This window comes from Cavia porcellus, unplaced genomic scaffold (genome assembly GCF_034190915.1).
Source record: "Cavia porcellus strain 051 isolate PalLab524CR breed Dunkin Hartley unplaced genomic scaffold, mCavPor4.1 scaffold_19, whole genome shotgun sequence".
Classification (NCBI taxonomy): Eukaryota; Metazoa; Chordata; class Mammalia; order Rodentia; family Caviidae; genus Cavia; species Cavia porcellus.
In genome coordinates, this window is record NW_026947502.1 from 60509433 (window position 1) to 60525114 (window position 15682).

The window sequence follows — 15682 nt, forward strand, 5'->3', positions numbered from 1 at the left end:
CAAAACTTTCTGAGATCTTGTCTCTGTCGTCCTCTTTCATCTAGATTTGGCAAAGTACCTTTCCTGCAGGTTTTTTTTTTTTTTTCAAGTTGGCAACTGAATTGATTAAAAAGGACGAGACCAGGGTGAAATCTGCTGCAAGGCTCTCACCCTGTGGATCAGCACATGGCTGAGCAGCAGCTGCAGGAGCTCTGGGAACAACCCTAACCCTCACCCCTCTCTCTACATCTGCATCAGTCATGAGGGCCCGCGCCATCTGCCACCGGAATCAAGACATCTTTGCTCAGGGCATTCTCCTTTCTCTGTACTCTCTACTGCTGTTGTTGTCGTTGCTGTTGTTATTGTTGTTGTTGTTTTAAACCAGGAATCAAACTCAGGGCCTCACACTTGCCAGACAGGCTCTGGGCCGCTGACCTACATCCCCGGCAGTCGATGTACTCTTTCAACACAATAGAAAAGAAAAATAAAGTTTTTTGTATATAATACTTACTCTTTTTAGTGAAATAGGTACAGAACTTCACGGCAGGTTACCAGGATAACAGTAATAGGTATCATAGTATATTTCATTATCTTTACAATAGTTGTTCTTTCAATCACGTATATCAAAATAAAATGAAATACAGAACATTATAGAACTTATCAAAACAGAATATTGAATAGAGCAATACTATTAATCAGAATAAAGCAAAACACTAATAAAAATATTTGCCTTCAAAGAGATGGTAGAAGGAAATCCCCCTTATTAGCTATGGTCAACCTCCCAAAGATGCTCAGATTTCTGGTTCCCATTTGCTAACGGGGGAAAAGGAAAGGAGGGTAGGGGAAGTGGGATATTTGACTCTAAGCCCGTGCACCAGTAGGTTCACTATTGCTTAGCAGGGAGGCAGGCTGGTTGCTTGGTTTCCCAGCATCCTAAGTTCCAACATGGTGTGGATCTCAGGAGACACTGGTGGTTCTTCCCCTGGAAGGGCCGCAGTCTGACTTACTCTTGAACTTACGGTGGTCTTTAGTAATCTTCCAATATTTACACTGATTTGCTCACTTGGAAATACTGACAGCATGAACCACACTGCTCCCGGCTTCTCGCTCACCTGCCAGCTTCCCTGGTCCCATGCAGGCTCTCACTGCAGAGGAGGGTGACCCACTGGCTGGGACATGGTGTAAGAAGGGACTCTTCATTGTGGCATCTTGTAATTTTAAATCTTAATGTCTTGTAAATGGATAACTTGTTTAAAATATTTCTAAGTGATTTCCTTGCCAAATGTGATAAACACACCTGTAATCCCAACACTTGGGAGGCTGAGGCAGGAGGATCACTGTGAGGTCAAAGCTAAACTGGGCCTCATAGTGAGTTCAAGGTCACCTGTACTGCATAGCAAGACCCTGTCTCAAAAAATAATAATGATGATTTTATCTGAAAAAAAATGTTAATTCCCAAATCCTGTGTACCATCTTTCCATCCTTAGGAAAGGCACATAGAAATCCTGAAAATGTACTATTTCCTTAGTTTCTAACCTAGCAAGATGTCTTGTGATGGAGCCCATAGGATGCAATAGGGTATGCAATGGTGTAATTGCTCTCCTTGTGAAGGTGAGAATACTTCCCTGCCCCAGTGACATCAGACTCGGACTTACAGCTTCCCTGCCAGGGTAACACAAGCATCGAACATTCCATTGGTGAGAGTTAGGAATCCTCCTGCCAGTCTCCACTGCCACTCTTCTGCCTGTCACGGGTTCTCACGTCCCTGACAAGGGCCACTCCTTCGGCCTGGATCCCACTTGGGGAAATCACGGCAGACTGGAGTGAGCACACAGCACAAATGGGAAGAAAACATTTGTTGTATAAACCACAGAGAAGCGGGGTCAATTTGTTATTGGGACAGGACCCGGAGAGAGCTATCGTAGGTGGTTATAATTTTGCACACTGGTTTACTGTAACCCTTGGGGCTGTGTTTGCCCAAGCTGACACGGAGAAGTCCCCCTGAACTTTTCCCCTGCCCGTTTCTAGTCCTGGGGGCCACGTCTTGTCAGTTCTCCACGCACCCACTGTTTTCTCTCCGTAGCTGCTGTGTGGTCCAAGCCATCACTTTTTGGCAGGTGTAAGGAAACTCAGTAGCTTTCTCGTTCTTTCCGGACCGGACTCCACACAGCAGCAAATCAGAGCTTGGCACTCAGCTGTTCAGGGTTTCCATTAAACTCAGAATAAAACCCAGTTTCCTGTGAAGAGCCAGGAAGGCCCTACATGAGCTGGCACTGCCTGTCTGTCCAGCCTTGGTTCATCCTTATCCCACATTTACCCTCTTCAAAGCCCTTGAACTTGTCAAGCTTTTTCTTCTTCAGAGTCTTTGTCTCTATGGTTCCCCTTTGCTAGGCTCTTTGTCATCATCAATTCTTAAATGTCACTACTGAGACAGCCAAAGGGTGCAGGCCTATAATCCCAGCACTTGGGGAGGCTGAGGCAGGAGGATCAAGTTCAAATCCAGACTGAGCAACTTAGTGAGATCCTGCCTCAAAATATATACCCCTACTCAAGAATGCCTTCCTTTAAAGGGATACCAGGATTCCAGCAACAGTGGCAGAGAGGCCTCAATGAACGGGGCAGACAGTGGAATGAGGGAATAAGGTGGACAAATTATAGCAGAAAAATGGAGTAGCAGACATGAGGCAGAGACGGTAAGCTATAGTCTTTAGTATAGATAGTTCTGAAACACTATAAAAAAAAGGCAGAGGTCATTGTTAATAGTGTATCAGGATTTAAAAGACGCAGTAGTCTTATCGCCATATTTAGTTTGAATTTAATTTGTTCTGGTCTGTCCACTCATGTCAGATTTGAGGGCACAAACATCTGACCCAAAAATAGCAGGTTATACCATGGTAACTATCCTTACTTTCCTATTAACTTAAACTGAAATCCTGTATTACTTACATTGTCTTACTATGACTGATCTTAATTGAATCTGATTCATAAGACCATGGGTTGGCTTTGGCTGATTTTATTTGAATTTGGTATGCTTGTTAGTATCAACCCTAAAAGTAGAGGCAACTACTCTGAAGATGACAAGATGTAAAGGATATCCATACTGGTATTAACTATTAACAGCTCTCAAATCCTACAATGCTTTCAAAGTTGTGTTTTTATAAAAATAGGTAATACTATGTTTAACTATATTAAGCCGGTGTTGTGGACAAATCTATTGAAAATAACAAGAGAAAACATAGTAACTATGGAAGATCACCTATATTGTGGTCTTATATGTCTTATCCATTGCATGTTTTTCTAGGAATTTGTTTTGTTGTCTTGTTACAACTTGGTTTTCCCTATAATACAGAGAGGATAAATATATATGTAGAAATTCACACATGAGTTTTTTGTTTGTTTTTTGGGTTTTTTTTTAATTATTTATGGGACCATTATATAATGCAAGATGTAATGAACAGATACTCTGAAGAAGAGACGCTAAGAAACCCAATGCTAATTTTGTAGCATTATGATATGAATTCTAGCAATACTATTGTTCGCTGATTAGAATGACATTGGTCTGGTCTCTTGAGTTCAATTTCAGCATATGTAGAGATGGGGACAGCTACCACAAAGAGAATGAGAGATGCGATGGTGGTTATTATTGTCTTCCCTAATGTTGGATCTTAAAGACCTAAAAAGCCTTCATCATCCTGTAATGATTTGATTAGTTCTATAATATGCAATAAGTATATAAAGTGGGTGAAGATGGGAACAACTATTTGTAAGAAACAAGAGACAGTTAGATGGACAGTGAAGATCTCCAGTGGACTTGCTTTGAAATCTGTATTTCTTTAAATTTTTTTTTAGCTGTTTTGTTCTGTTTTGATATGTTTAATCTTACCCTCTCTGAGATGTAAAACAAATGTGTAGGACTGATAACCATATTACTGAGTTTTTGTTTGATCATTGAGCAGAACTGTTTGTAGTGTCACTTTTTGAATGTCATTCTAAATACTTTAATTTTGTAACCTGAACAGCTATTTCTAAGATGACAATATGTAACTTATCAACCAGCGATTTCTTACCATTTGTTTTTCAGTAATTTTGTATTATTTCTACCCTTTTTTATCTCCATGTATTTTTTTGTTTCCTTTTCTTTAAATTTAAAAAAAAAAAAAAAAAAGAATGCCTTCCTTTACTACCTACCCCTCACATGGTAGGACCTGGACCATATCCCAAATCCATTATTTTGCATCATAATCTTTTTATTATCTCCTTAGCAATGCTTGACACAGATTTGCATAGTTTTTCATTATAGATTCCCTATTGGACTATAAATTCCGTGAACAAAAAGGTACAGTTATGTCTGTGTTAGTCAACTTTACATCACTAAGACAAAAATGCATGAGAATAGCAACTTAAAGGGGAAAAGATTTATTGTGGCTTGCGGCTTCAACCCAGTCAGCCAGCTCCACTGTTTACAAGCCTGAGTGAAGCAGGAACACCACGAGAAGGAAGTAGAGGAGAAAAGCACAGCAGGCAGGAGGCAGGGCAAAGGGCAGAGCTGGAGAGCTCCCTGTCCTAGGGGACAAGATATAACCCCAAGGTCACACTCCCCAGAACATGAGCCTGACCATGCCCTTCAACAATTCCCACCTCCTAAGTCTTTACCACCCCCCAATGAGGCCATCAAATTATAAACCCATCGATGATTCATCCACTGATGCAGCCAAAGTCCTCATGAACCATCACCTTCCAAAGCCCCCCCATCAAACACAGGAGACTTGTGGGGCATCTTAGCTACAAACGACAGCGATGTTTTACAAATACTGAGTGCATCGGATGAAGAGCAGGCACCTAGAAATACCACTTCTTACACATGTGACAGGACCACTTCACAGACTCTAAGTCTGCAATGCTGTAGATTTCACCCTGGTGTGATCAGTTTATAAACTCTCTAACCTGACCCATGACAGCATCACTTGGTCTTCGGTTCCACCACCTTGCTCTGTGCAAGAAAGCATTGAGCACAAACCTTACCACCATATTCAGTCCATTTCAACTCAGTAGATTCTTAGTGGCAGTAAATCCCTGTACCTCACATCAGGATGAAGATGGAAGCATCAGCTACTTAACAATGAAGCTTAACATTCTCTTATTTTTACAGGTAACTAGTAACTGAGGTTAGCTGTGGTACTTATTGTGGACCAGGGCTATGGGTAATTTGCTAGGTATCTTGTCTTATTTAATCTTCATGACAGCCCTTCACCAGTGAAGCATAACAACCATGAACACAGGCTCTAGAATTACACCGCATGGAGTCAAGCACCAGATTTCCCACTCTGGTAAATTCCGTAAAAAAAAAAAAAAAAAAAAAAAAAAAACTGCTCCTTTTCAGCTGGAGCATGGGGATATAGTGGTGACCCTACTCAGGACTCTTATGAAGGTTAAATGAGATAATACACATGATGTGCTTGCTCCACGGCTGCCGCATAGAGAGTGCTGCGTGAGCGCTTGCTGCCTGTCTGTCTTCTAGGACCATCACACTAAACAGCAAGAGAAAAGTCAGCAGGCTGAGCTCCTTCACCGGGGAGCACGCAGTCAGAACCTGCTGCAGGCACACACCGGGGCTTCAGAAGAGGAGGGGAGACAGGTCTCTCTCAATGGCTGCATTTGGTCGACGGGCCAAGCACAGGAAACTCATGTTCTCATTTCCTCTTCCACCAAAATAGAGCTCTGTACTCCCCGAAGAGGCCTGGATTATTATGTGAGAGTTGACCCCCCTGCTATAACCCCCTCCCCGAGTTATAAAAAGCAGCAAAGAATGTTTCACTCCCTAACTCCCCAGAGCGGGGAATGAAAGGGTTAACTCCCTAACTCCCCAGAGCTATCAGAGCAGAGAAAAAAAAAAGAAAGAATGCACCTGCAAGGTTGTTCTGTCTCAACGAGATAAGTAAGACAAGTAACTGTTCTGTTCTGGGCACATAGTGACTGGGCTAAGACCCCCAGTCTCCATGGTTACTCAACCCCAAACCCCTCCAATCAATTTCTGCCAAATCCTATGCTGCTCAAAATTAACCAATGCAATCTGCTTCTGTAAACTCGCTTGCCTCCCGTTTGCGCCCTTAAAAACCCTGCACAATTCCCCCTCGGGGCCCTCCGCACTTGTTTGCCTGGGGGACCCCATGCGCATGGAAATAAACTTTTTTCCCTCACCAAGAGTTGAGTCCTTGGGGTCTCTTTCCCTGCGGCGTCAGCCCTAACAATTATAGCTCCTCAAATGCCCTGAAGTTCTCAGGAGCAAAGGAAAGATTTTTTTAAAAAAGAAAGTCCAGCCTGGAGCAAAAGACATAAGGTTAAATTCTCTGAAACTATGACAGTGTAACTCATTTCCTGTTTTTCTCGACTGTCTAGACATAGCTCTCATAAGCATTAACTCTGAGTCCCACCATCAGGTTAAAAATAGAATGTTTAAATATGAAAGGCTGTGGTGGAGGAGAGATTATAGGTTTCCACCTTTGCCCACAAAATAACTACTTTGAGACAGGATTCTTTTGGTTTTCTCTTTAATTTTTCCAATAAGTCCCGTGAAACTATATTTCTTTTTTTTTTTTTTTTTTTTTTTTTTTTTTGTCTTTTTCATTTTTATCGGTACCAGGGATTGAACTCACGACTGCCTGCTTGCAAGCAGGTACTTATGCCGCTGAGCTAAATCCCCAGCCCCGAAACTATATTTCAACAGCTGGAGCTGAGAACATTTTTTAAGACATTCTTTGCCCCTTGATATACGACTACAATTTCCCCCTAACTTGTAAAAGTCACTTGAAAACACAGCTTATGGCAACTTCCTTTAATAAAGAATGTGGTCACACCCACCAGGAATGTTTTCGGGCTTTTCCCAGAACATGTAGCCCTAAGCAAGGCATAGATTAGACACATATATTCTTAGTCTTTCCATAAAGTAAACGCGATTTTTGAAACTGCTTTAGTGACCCATGGGCAACGCTACCCAAATGTGGAGAAGCTCAAATGCTGAGTCCTCGAACACTCTAAACCATAGGACTCACTTATTACAGAGTCCTATTAACACCTTCCAGAGTAGTCCTCCGTGGAGCACCAGTTAGGAGATGTAAGTTGGGTGCTTCTTTGAGTTTTTTCAGTTTCTGCCTCCAGGATTACATGAGGTTAGATGTCTTCTCCAACATTCTCGTCTATCTGAATCACAATATAAAACTTGAAAGTAAACAAGTGTTGGAGCCATTGAAGCTGGGTATATGTGCAGGGCTGTGGCGTGGCCCAAGCATGGCTGAACTGAGAACAAGCAGACACTGCAGGGGACAAGATAGGCCACAGCTGGGGACACCTGGCTCCAACCCCAATTAATAGGATGGAGATTGCTGCGGCTGTAGGCATTTCATTCCTATAGAGGGACTTTCTCCTAGGATGGTTTTCCTTGATTAGCATTGTCTGTTGCTTGGAGGGGTCCTTGAACCCCTCCCAAAGTCCTGCTCAGGTTTCCTGCATTTTCCACTCTAACCCCTTCCTTGTTTGAACACTAAATAAACATGGGCCATCCACAGACATTGTTTGTCTCAGCCACTAGAGTTAAGAACTCTGCAGAGGGTTTTGCTCCTTCTGCAGCCCTAAAAATCATACTGCTTGTCTCACTCATGTGAGCCTTTGCTGTGCACTTGTTTGGGAGATTGGGGGTCAAGGCACAGACCCCAGTAAACAAGAATGGCCCTGCAATATTGTAAATTATCTGTTCTCTCTGTTATTGGAAAACAAATGCCTGACAGATTATCATGCCTCTACTTTGGAAAGAGTGTATTCATGTGATTTCTAATGCTCATATAGTTGCATATTGAAATGAATATAGATATCTTAGGTGTCTTCACACACATGTATGTATTTCCTGACTCTGCCTGCCAAAGAGCAATGAGACTCCAATAGCATACTGAGTGCCAAGATCTCAGTATCTAAATCTCTTATCCAATAAAAAGAATTAAAGCTCTCTGGAGAAAAGATTGATTCCAGAGTTGTGGTAAAGAAAATACAACAAAAGTGTCTTGGTTACTTCTCTCTCATTACTGAGACAAAACACCTGACACCCAAAATTAGGGAAGGGAAGGTTTATTTAGCTTACTTTTTTTTTTTTTTTTTTTTTTGAGGTTTCAGTCCACACTCAGCTGGCTCCAAAGCAGGGCAGTGTGGCTGAGGGACACTCATCCATGGTGGCTGCAAACAGCAAGAGCAAACAGGGTAAAAGAGGAAAGCATGCCTTCTCCTGTCCATTGTATAACATGCCAGCTCCACCCCTGGCCAGGTGCAGACTCAGCACCAATGCCAGTGCTAGACAATGAGCCAATCACAAATGCTAGATTTAGCCATCGCCATGACTGCATGAGGATTGGGGGGGTCCACCTAGACACAAACCATAACAAGAAATCTGAAATTTAAAAATGACGAACAGCAGAAAATTACTCAAAATAATAGGGTATGTTAAAGGAATACAGGAGTTAACTTGTTTCAGCTCCTAATGGCCAAAACTATAACAATTTAAGTAGTGGAATACAGTGTTAGGTTATAATTTATACAGTAAAATAAAATAGTATGCATAAACGTATATTGAGAAAGAAAGAAAGAAAGAAAGAAAGAAAGAAAGAAAGAAAAAAGGGATTCTTTTCCTTACAGAAAAATTCCAATTAATGGATGGAGAAGGAAAATCACTAATAGACAAACACCACAGTAATCACTGTTGCATGCAAAAATTAACCAGAGATGCTATGACTAATAAATGAAGGAATGAGAAACAGGATACTTGAATAGTCGTAAAGTATCTCTGGAAGGTATTTGTTAGTCACAAAGGGAAAAATAGCAGCGTACAATGGAGAAACTTGACAGACACCATTCTAACCTTGAGATCAAGGTTACATCAATAGTAATAAAATACACTGACAATGTGTACCTCCTGATACGGTGTGGAAAGGGCCTTGCATTACTTCTGAGATATTTGTGCTAAAACTGAGTTTACTGCTGTTTAATAAAGAAAATTCAAACCTGTGCCAAAGTAACTGACCAGCTTGAGAGATGATGAGTGAGAACTAAATTAGAGAAGAGTAAGTTAGACTCCTTCTCATAACCAAGTTCAACATGAGATTCAAGGTTGGATCCTGGATCACAAAAGACCATTAATGGTAAAACCAGCACATTGAAGAGAGATCGATTATTTACACAGCAAATTAAATTTGCTATGTGTAAATTTCTTTTTAAGTATTATTTTGTGCTTATGTTAAATAAGCTAACATTAGGGGGAAATGGATGAAGAATATGTGAGAGTTGTATAATACCATTTTTGTAATTTTTTTTGAAGTTCAAAATCATTTCAAAGTATTTCAAAAGTTTTTTAAATAAGAAATATGTTCACAAACTAAGCCTTTATAATTCCATCTGTGACTATCAATTATATTTATAATATTAATAGTAATAATAATAACATGATTTTTAAAAGCTGATATGCATAAGCTATGCCAGGAGGTTATGTGTCCTTTTCTTTGGCCTATCTGAAGGCATAAAATTAAATAAAAGATGACATTTCTATAAATGACAGAGCTGTGATGTCAATTTGTCTTGTAACCTGACCAGAGAACATGAAAACAGATTACTACTTTTGGGGAGCGATCAAACAGCCCCTAAAATTATGGGGAACACTAAATATCTGTGCTACGTTATTTCTGTTCCTTGTTCATATGCCTAGGACTTTAAGGTATATCAGCAATGTAGAATCAAGGAAATAAATTAGTCAATATTCTGGGTGAATAATTCACTCATTAACTTTCAGAAAGTTTGCCTATAAAAACTCTCAGGTTACCATGGATGATTTTCCCAAGTATTTCCTCCCTCACTGCATGTGCACTGTCACTAAGTGAGGTAAGTTTCCTTTTCCACACTTCGCAAAAAGAGAAAACTAACTCTCAAGGAGCCTGAGCGACTTTCCCCTGCATACCTCCCCACCTCTCCACCTCAGTGACTAACAAGACACTCTTGTCCGGCATTTCTGACCACTTAAGTGGGGGTAAACTAAGATCTAAGGTTTCCTCGAATGAGACAATAAGTAATGAAAGGCAAGGAACAGGGGCAGGCAGGGGAACAGGCAGATGGGGAGAAGGAAGACAGTTTAGCTAATGGTTGAGGGCAGACTTGGGACCCAGGCTCAGCCCCCTTCTGCGTCTAGGTAAGTTATAGCCTTCCCTTCAGAAACAGAGGCTTAGTAAGTGTGGCAGGCTGAGTAGTGTGTGCCCCAGCACTTATGTCCATCTGTGATCTCAGTATGTGACCTCATCTGTAGACATAACTAAGTTCATACCACATAAGGGCGGGCCCTAAATCCAACTGTGTCATTCCAAAAAAGAGAGGACACTGCAGGCCGTGCCAAACAGAGGCGGACTCAGTGACCTCAGGACAAGCCACAGAAGGCCAAGGCTTGCTAGGAAGAGATAAGGAAGGATGCGGCCCTGAGGACACCTTGGTTTCACATTTGCAGCCTCCAAAACTAAGAGGGAGCGAATAAATTTCCGTTGCTTTAAGGCATCAAGATTGTAGTTGTTTCTATGGCAATGCAGGAACATAACAGAGTAAGCAGTACAGGAGGTGATGCAGGAAAGTGCCTCGGAGCCGGCAGTTAACAGCTACCAGCCATCTGCCTCAGCAAAAATGGACAAGAGCATCAGAGTGACCACGGGTCTCTGTGTTTGGGTGTTTTTTTTTTTAGCATTAGAGACATGATGTCTAAATGCAATGTGGCATTTTAGATAGGAGCATATGAATGTGACCATTGTGTATGGGAAACACAGTTTTATTAGTAAATAAAAAAAGAAAAGGAAAAAAGAACATCCAAAAATATTAAATTGTCATAGGAAAAAAAAAAGTGAAATTCAAAAAAAGCATAGAGCTTAGCTTATAGCAATGTACCAGTGTTAGGTTTTTTGTTTGTTTGTTTTGGCAAAAGTACTAGAGTAAAACAAAATTTCAACATTAAAGGAATACAGAACTGGGGAAGGGAATGTGTGGGAACTCTGCAATTGCCCTCTAATCCTGCGAAATATCCCAAAGTAAAAAGTTGATTTAAAAGATATGTTTAAATGACCTGCATGCATGGAATGGGACCTATATTCAGTTAACAGACAGCTGGCTTAAACACAAATAATTTGTTCACCAGCTGGATTTCTTACGCAATCCGACGCCCCCTCTGCCACGGAATTCGGTCGTACACGGCTGAGGGCCCAGCTGCTAGGAAAGGACCCCAGCTCAGCAGAGTAAAACCCTCTCCAGGTAACTGCAAAGCGCAGGGGCGGGATTCGCGCACACTGCCTGCTCCCCAAGCCAGGACCTCGGGCCGGTCGCCTCTGTGAGTCCGCGCCTGGCAGAAGTGATCCTGCTTCTCCGCTGCCCGGTGCCCGGTCTCTGGCATGGAGAGTTCAGGTGACAGAACCGCCAGAAATGCTTCTGTCAGTCGGAGAACGGAGTGCACCCGGACACCGCTTCAGACGGGCCGTCCCGGCCCTGGCGTCCTTGTGCCCCGCACTGCCCAGCCGTGCAGTGTGTGCAGCTCCCTAAACACGAACCCTCTGCACGGCGCAGCACACGGAGGCTCCCGAGCAGAGCAAGTCCGTGCCTCAGCCATCTGTTCACCTTGTCCTAACGAATGCCACACTTCCGACCACCTGGGAGTCCAGGCCAGGCCCGCTGGGCAGGGACCAGGCCTCCCAGATGGGCTTCCTCTCACCGCGATTTACAGCAGGGTGCAAAGCTCACACCAGGCCCGCACTGCACTCCTCTCCAAGGCCTGGGGGACCGCACCCCACTGGGTGGAACTGGACACGTAGGCGCTGCGGCTCAGTACCCAGCATGCTTCCAGGAACTACAAGGCGTAGCCTGTTTCCAGCGCCGCAAGGAGCCCCTGGAAGCTGCGTGTGGACACTTTGCAAATAATTCATGAAATCAGACCCTCGGCGACAATATGCATCAAGACAGGAATACCAAGTTTAAGGAAACGGATAAAAGACCTGGTGGGAAAATTACATTATTAAAATATTTTTTAAATTATTCTAAACATCAACATAGCATTTGAAGTTCATCACATTACAATTTTCTGATACGCATGGTGGTGCACGCCTGTAATCCCAGCACTCAAGAGGATTGCTATGAGTTCCAGGCCATCCTGGGCTAGAAAGTGAGCTCAAGGCCAGCCTGGACTGCATAGTGAGGCCCTGTCTTAAAAAGACACACACACACACACACACACACACACACACACACACACACACGTATGTACGTGCACATGCACACATGCACACACAATTTTATAATACTATTCTCTGCTGTTGAATATGTGATAAAACTCAAGTACAATTTCTAGTGGAAATTGGCAAAAACCTTCAGAGAAGCAATTTGGTGACATAACATTTTAAAAACCATAAAAATGTCCTTTTGCTTTGACCTCTTAATCCTATTTCCAGAATTTGCTCTAGGGAAATTACACTATAAAAGAAAACTGGTTTATGTATGGAAGATATTTACTTCCAAACTATTTATGTAGCTGCCATATTGACATAATCAAAAGACAATTTTGGTGCTATTCTCCCATCATCCCATGAAACCAATTCAGGCAGTGGGGGCAGAACCAGTGTGGGGGAAGCAGCTGGTCCTTGAGCCCACTTGGACACGACTGGCTGCTGTGGTCACCTTCCCATCCTGACGGTGCCGACCATGTCAAGTCGCAAACATGCTCTTCACAGACAGAATTTGACACATCACTTCATTATCTTAGTCAAATAATCAGTTTGCACTCAAAACACCTCACCCTCACCTTCTCAGCCAGGCCTGGCAGCACAGGACGGTGAGGGGGCGCTGGGGCTACACACCGCTCTTCCCTCCCCACTCTGCCTCACAAGTCTCCTACACTCGGCTGGGCAGCCTTGGATCCCGCGCAACAGGGAGGAAGACACAGAGCTAAGTGGTTCCATCTAAATGCATTTCATCACAAGAGAAAAAAAAAAGAAAACGAAAGAAGGAAAAAAACTAAAACAAAGTGTCAGTACACATCAATCAGGAGCAACATACACTGTGCACTGTCATCCTCAAATCAGTCACCCAGAGCACAAGACGCCTGCATTCAATTGTCCAAATAACACCAGCACAAATCTTCCTCTTCGGTGAACTCAGAGAAATCAGTAGTATAATTATCCCATTTTTATAAACATATTCATACATATACACAAATATTCTTTCAGCTTCTCACACCAATGAGACAGTACAATGTTTACATGTGTGTCTTCTTTATTTCACTAATGTGTATGGTCTCAGGTTGCATCCATTTACCTATAAAAGTCTCCAGTTTATTCTTATGGCTGAGTGGTACTCCACTGTATAAAAGTATCACATCTTTTTTATCCATTCCTCACTTGATAGGCCTTTATGTTGTTTCCAAGATCTAGCTATTACAAAGTGTGCTGCTTTGAATACAGGTATACATATATCGCTTGGTATGAAGTTTCTACTGCTTTGGGGAAGATAGAATAGGAATAGCTGGGTCAAATGGGACCTCCAATACTAGTTTTTTGAGGAATCTCCACACTGATTTCCATAGTGGCTGCACCAGTCTACATTCCCACCCACAGTGGAGAAGGGTCCTTTCTCCTCACAGCCCCTCCAGCATTTGTTACTGGTTAATTTCTTGATAACAGCCATTCTTTCTGTGGAATCTCAGTGTTGTTTTAATTTGCATCTCATGAATGACCATTGATGTTGAACTTTTTTCACATATTTATTTGCTGTTTGTACTTCTTCATCTGACAAATGTGTGTCCATCTCAGATGCCCACTTCTGGATTGGGTCTCTAAATCTGATAGGGGTGATTTTTTTTTAGTTCTCTGTATGTTTTCAATAATAATCCTTTATCTGAGACACAGCTGGAAAACATTTTCTCCCATGCTGTGGGTTATTTCTTCACTCTGTTAGTGATTTCTCTTGCTGTTCAAAAACTTTTCAGTAGGGTGAGATTCCCATTGATGATTCTTTGTGATAGTTCCTGTGCAGTAGGGGTTCTGTTCATAAAGTCTTTGCCTACACCAAGTTTTACCTACTCTTATCTTCCAGCAGATTTAATGTTTCTATTTTAATATTAAGATCTTGATGCATTCTGATTTTAGCTTAGCACATGGTAAAAGATATGTATCCAGTTTTAATCTTTAGCACGTGTAGAGCAGGTTTTTCTAGCACCATTTATTAAAGAGGTTGTCTTTCTTCTAGTGAATTTGTTTGGCACCTTTATCAAAGATAAGGTAGCCAAGTGTATCTGGAGTTGTTTCTGCATCTTCTAGTCTGTTCCATTGATCTTCGGGTCTTTTTTTTTTTTTTTTTTTTTTGCTAGTACCATACTGTTTTTATCACAGTAGCTTTATAGTATAGTTCCAAGTCAGGGATTGTGATGCTTCCTGTCTTATCATTGATTTCCAGTGTGGTGAATGCTGAGGTCACAGCTCAGATCTCCCCTTAAGGACCAAGCCCTCATGTCCGCCCCCAAAATTCTCTGAAAATTGCTCTAGCTGAAGGGAGCCAGAAAGGTCCTAACTCCTTTCCAGATGGGACCCTGGCTGGTGACTAGTCCCTGCTAGAGAACAGAGACTCGTGCCTGCCTCAACGGAAGACAACTCCAAAGACCATGCCAGCTCCTGAGAGCCCTGGAGCCTGGCTGAAAGCCTGAGAGCTGGCTTGACAGCCCACCAGCTTCTTCTGTCCCCTCCTGTGCCTCGGCTGCCCCACAGGTGTAGCCCAAAAAAAACTCTTCAATAAACCTCTCACATACAAATCTCCAGCAGATGCTCTCCAGGGACCCTGCATGGTGGGAACCTTTGATGACTTCCACACTTGACAGTCAACCTCACACTCGCTGTGGATTCTCCTAGCTACTCACCTGGTGCCTGAGTCAAAGCTGCTAAGGGTTGGGAATTTAGCTCAGCAGCATAAGCACCTGCCTTGCAAGCAGGTGGTCGTGAGTTCAATCCCCAGTACCGATTAAAAAAAAAGTTGCCAAAGGCAAAGTCCCGCACAATACCATGTCATAACAGAAACCACAGCCACCAAAGAAAAGATGTGTTAATAAATTCTAGCAAATCAGCCTTGTAGAAGAGTAAGTAGTAAAAATCTTTTCACTATTTTTGTACCCAAAACATTCCAGAAAAATAATCTAATATTTACAAAATTGATTCTGGATTTTTTTTAAAAAAGGGACATTTGGAAACAAGTATTTGAGGATGGACTGCACATTAGGTAACACTGATGCATCGATGTTGTATTTCTTGGCCATGATAATAATACAGAGACTAGGCAAAATAATGCCTCTGTTCTCAGGCACTCCTGCTTCAGTATTTACGGTGAAGTCTCAGGCTCTGGGCAACCTGCATTCAATCTGTTCAGGAAGGAAAAAATGTATTTTTACCATGAGCAGCAAAAAGAGTGAAGGAGCCAGAGAGCTTCCTTCCCAGAGCAAGCAGGCTGTGGGGACAGCAGAAGTCACTCATCAGACACTCTTCAGAATGCTCTTCCTGGGGAGAAGGCTCCCTGACTGCCAGAGAAGACTTTTCGAACTTCCACTCCGAGTCCCCAGCCAACGCGGCCGGCACAGTTCCTGAGCCCTCACACATCTCCCGGGCCAGAGTGA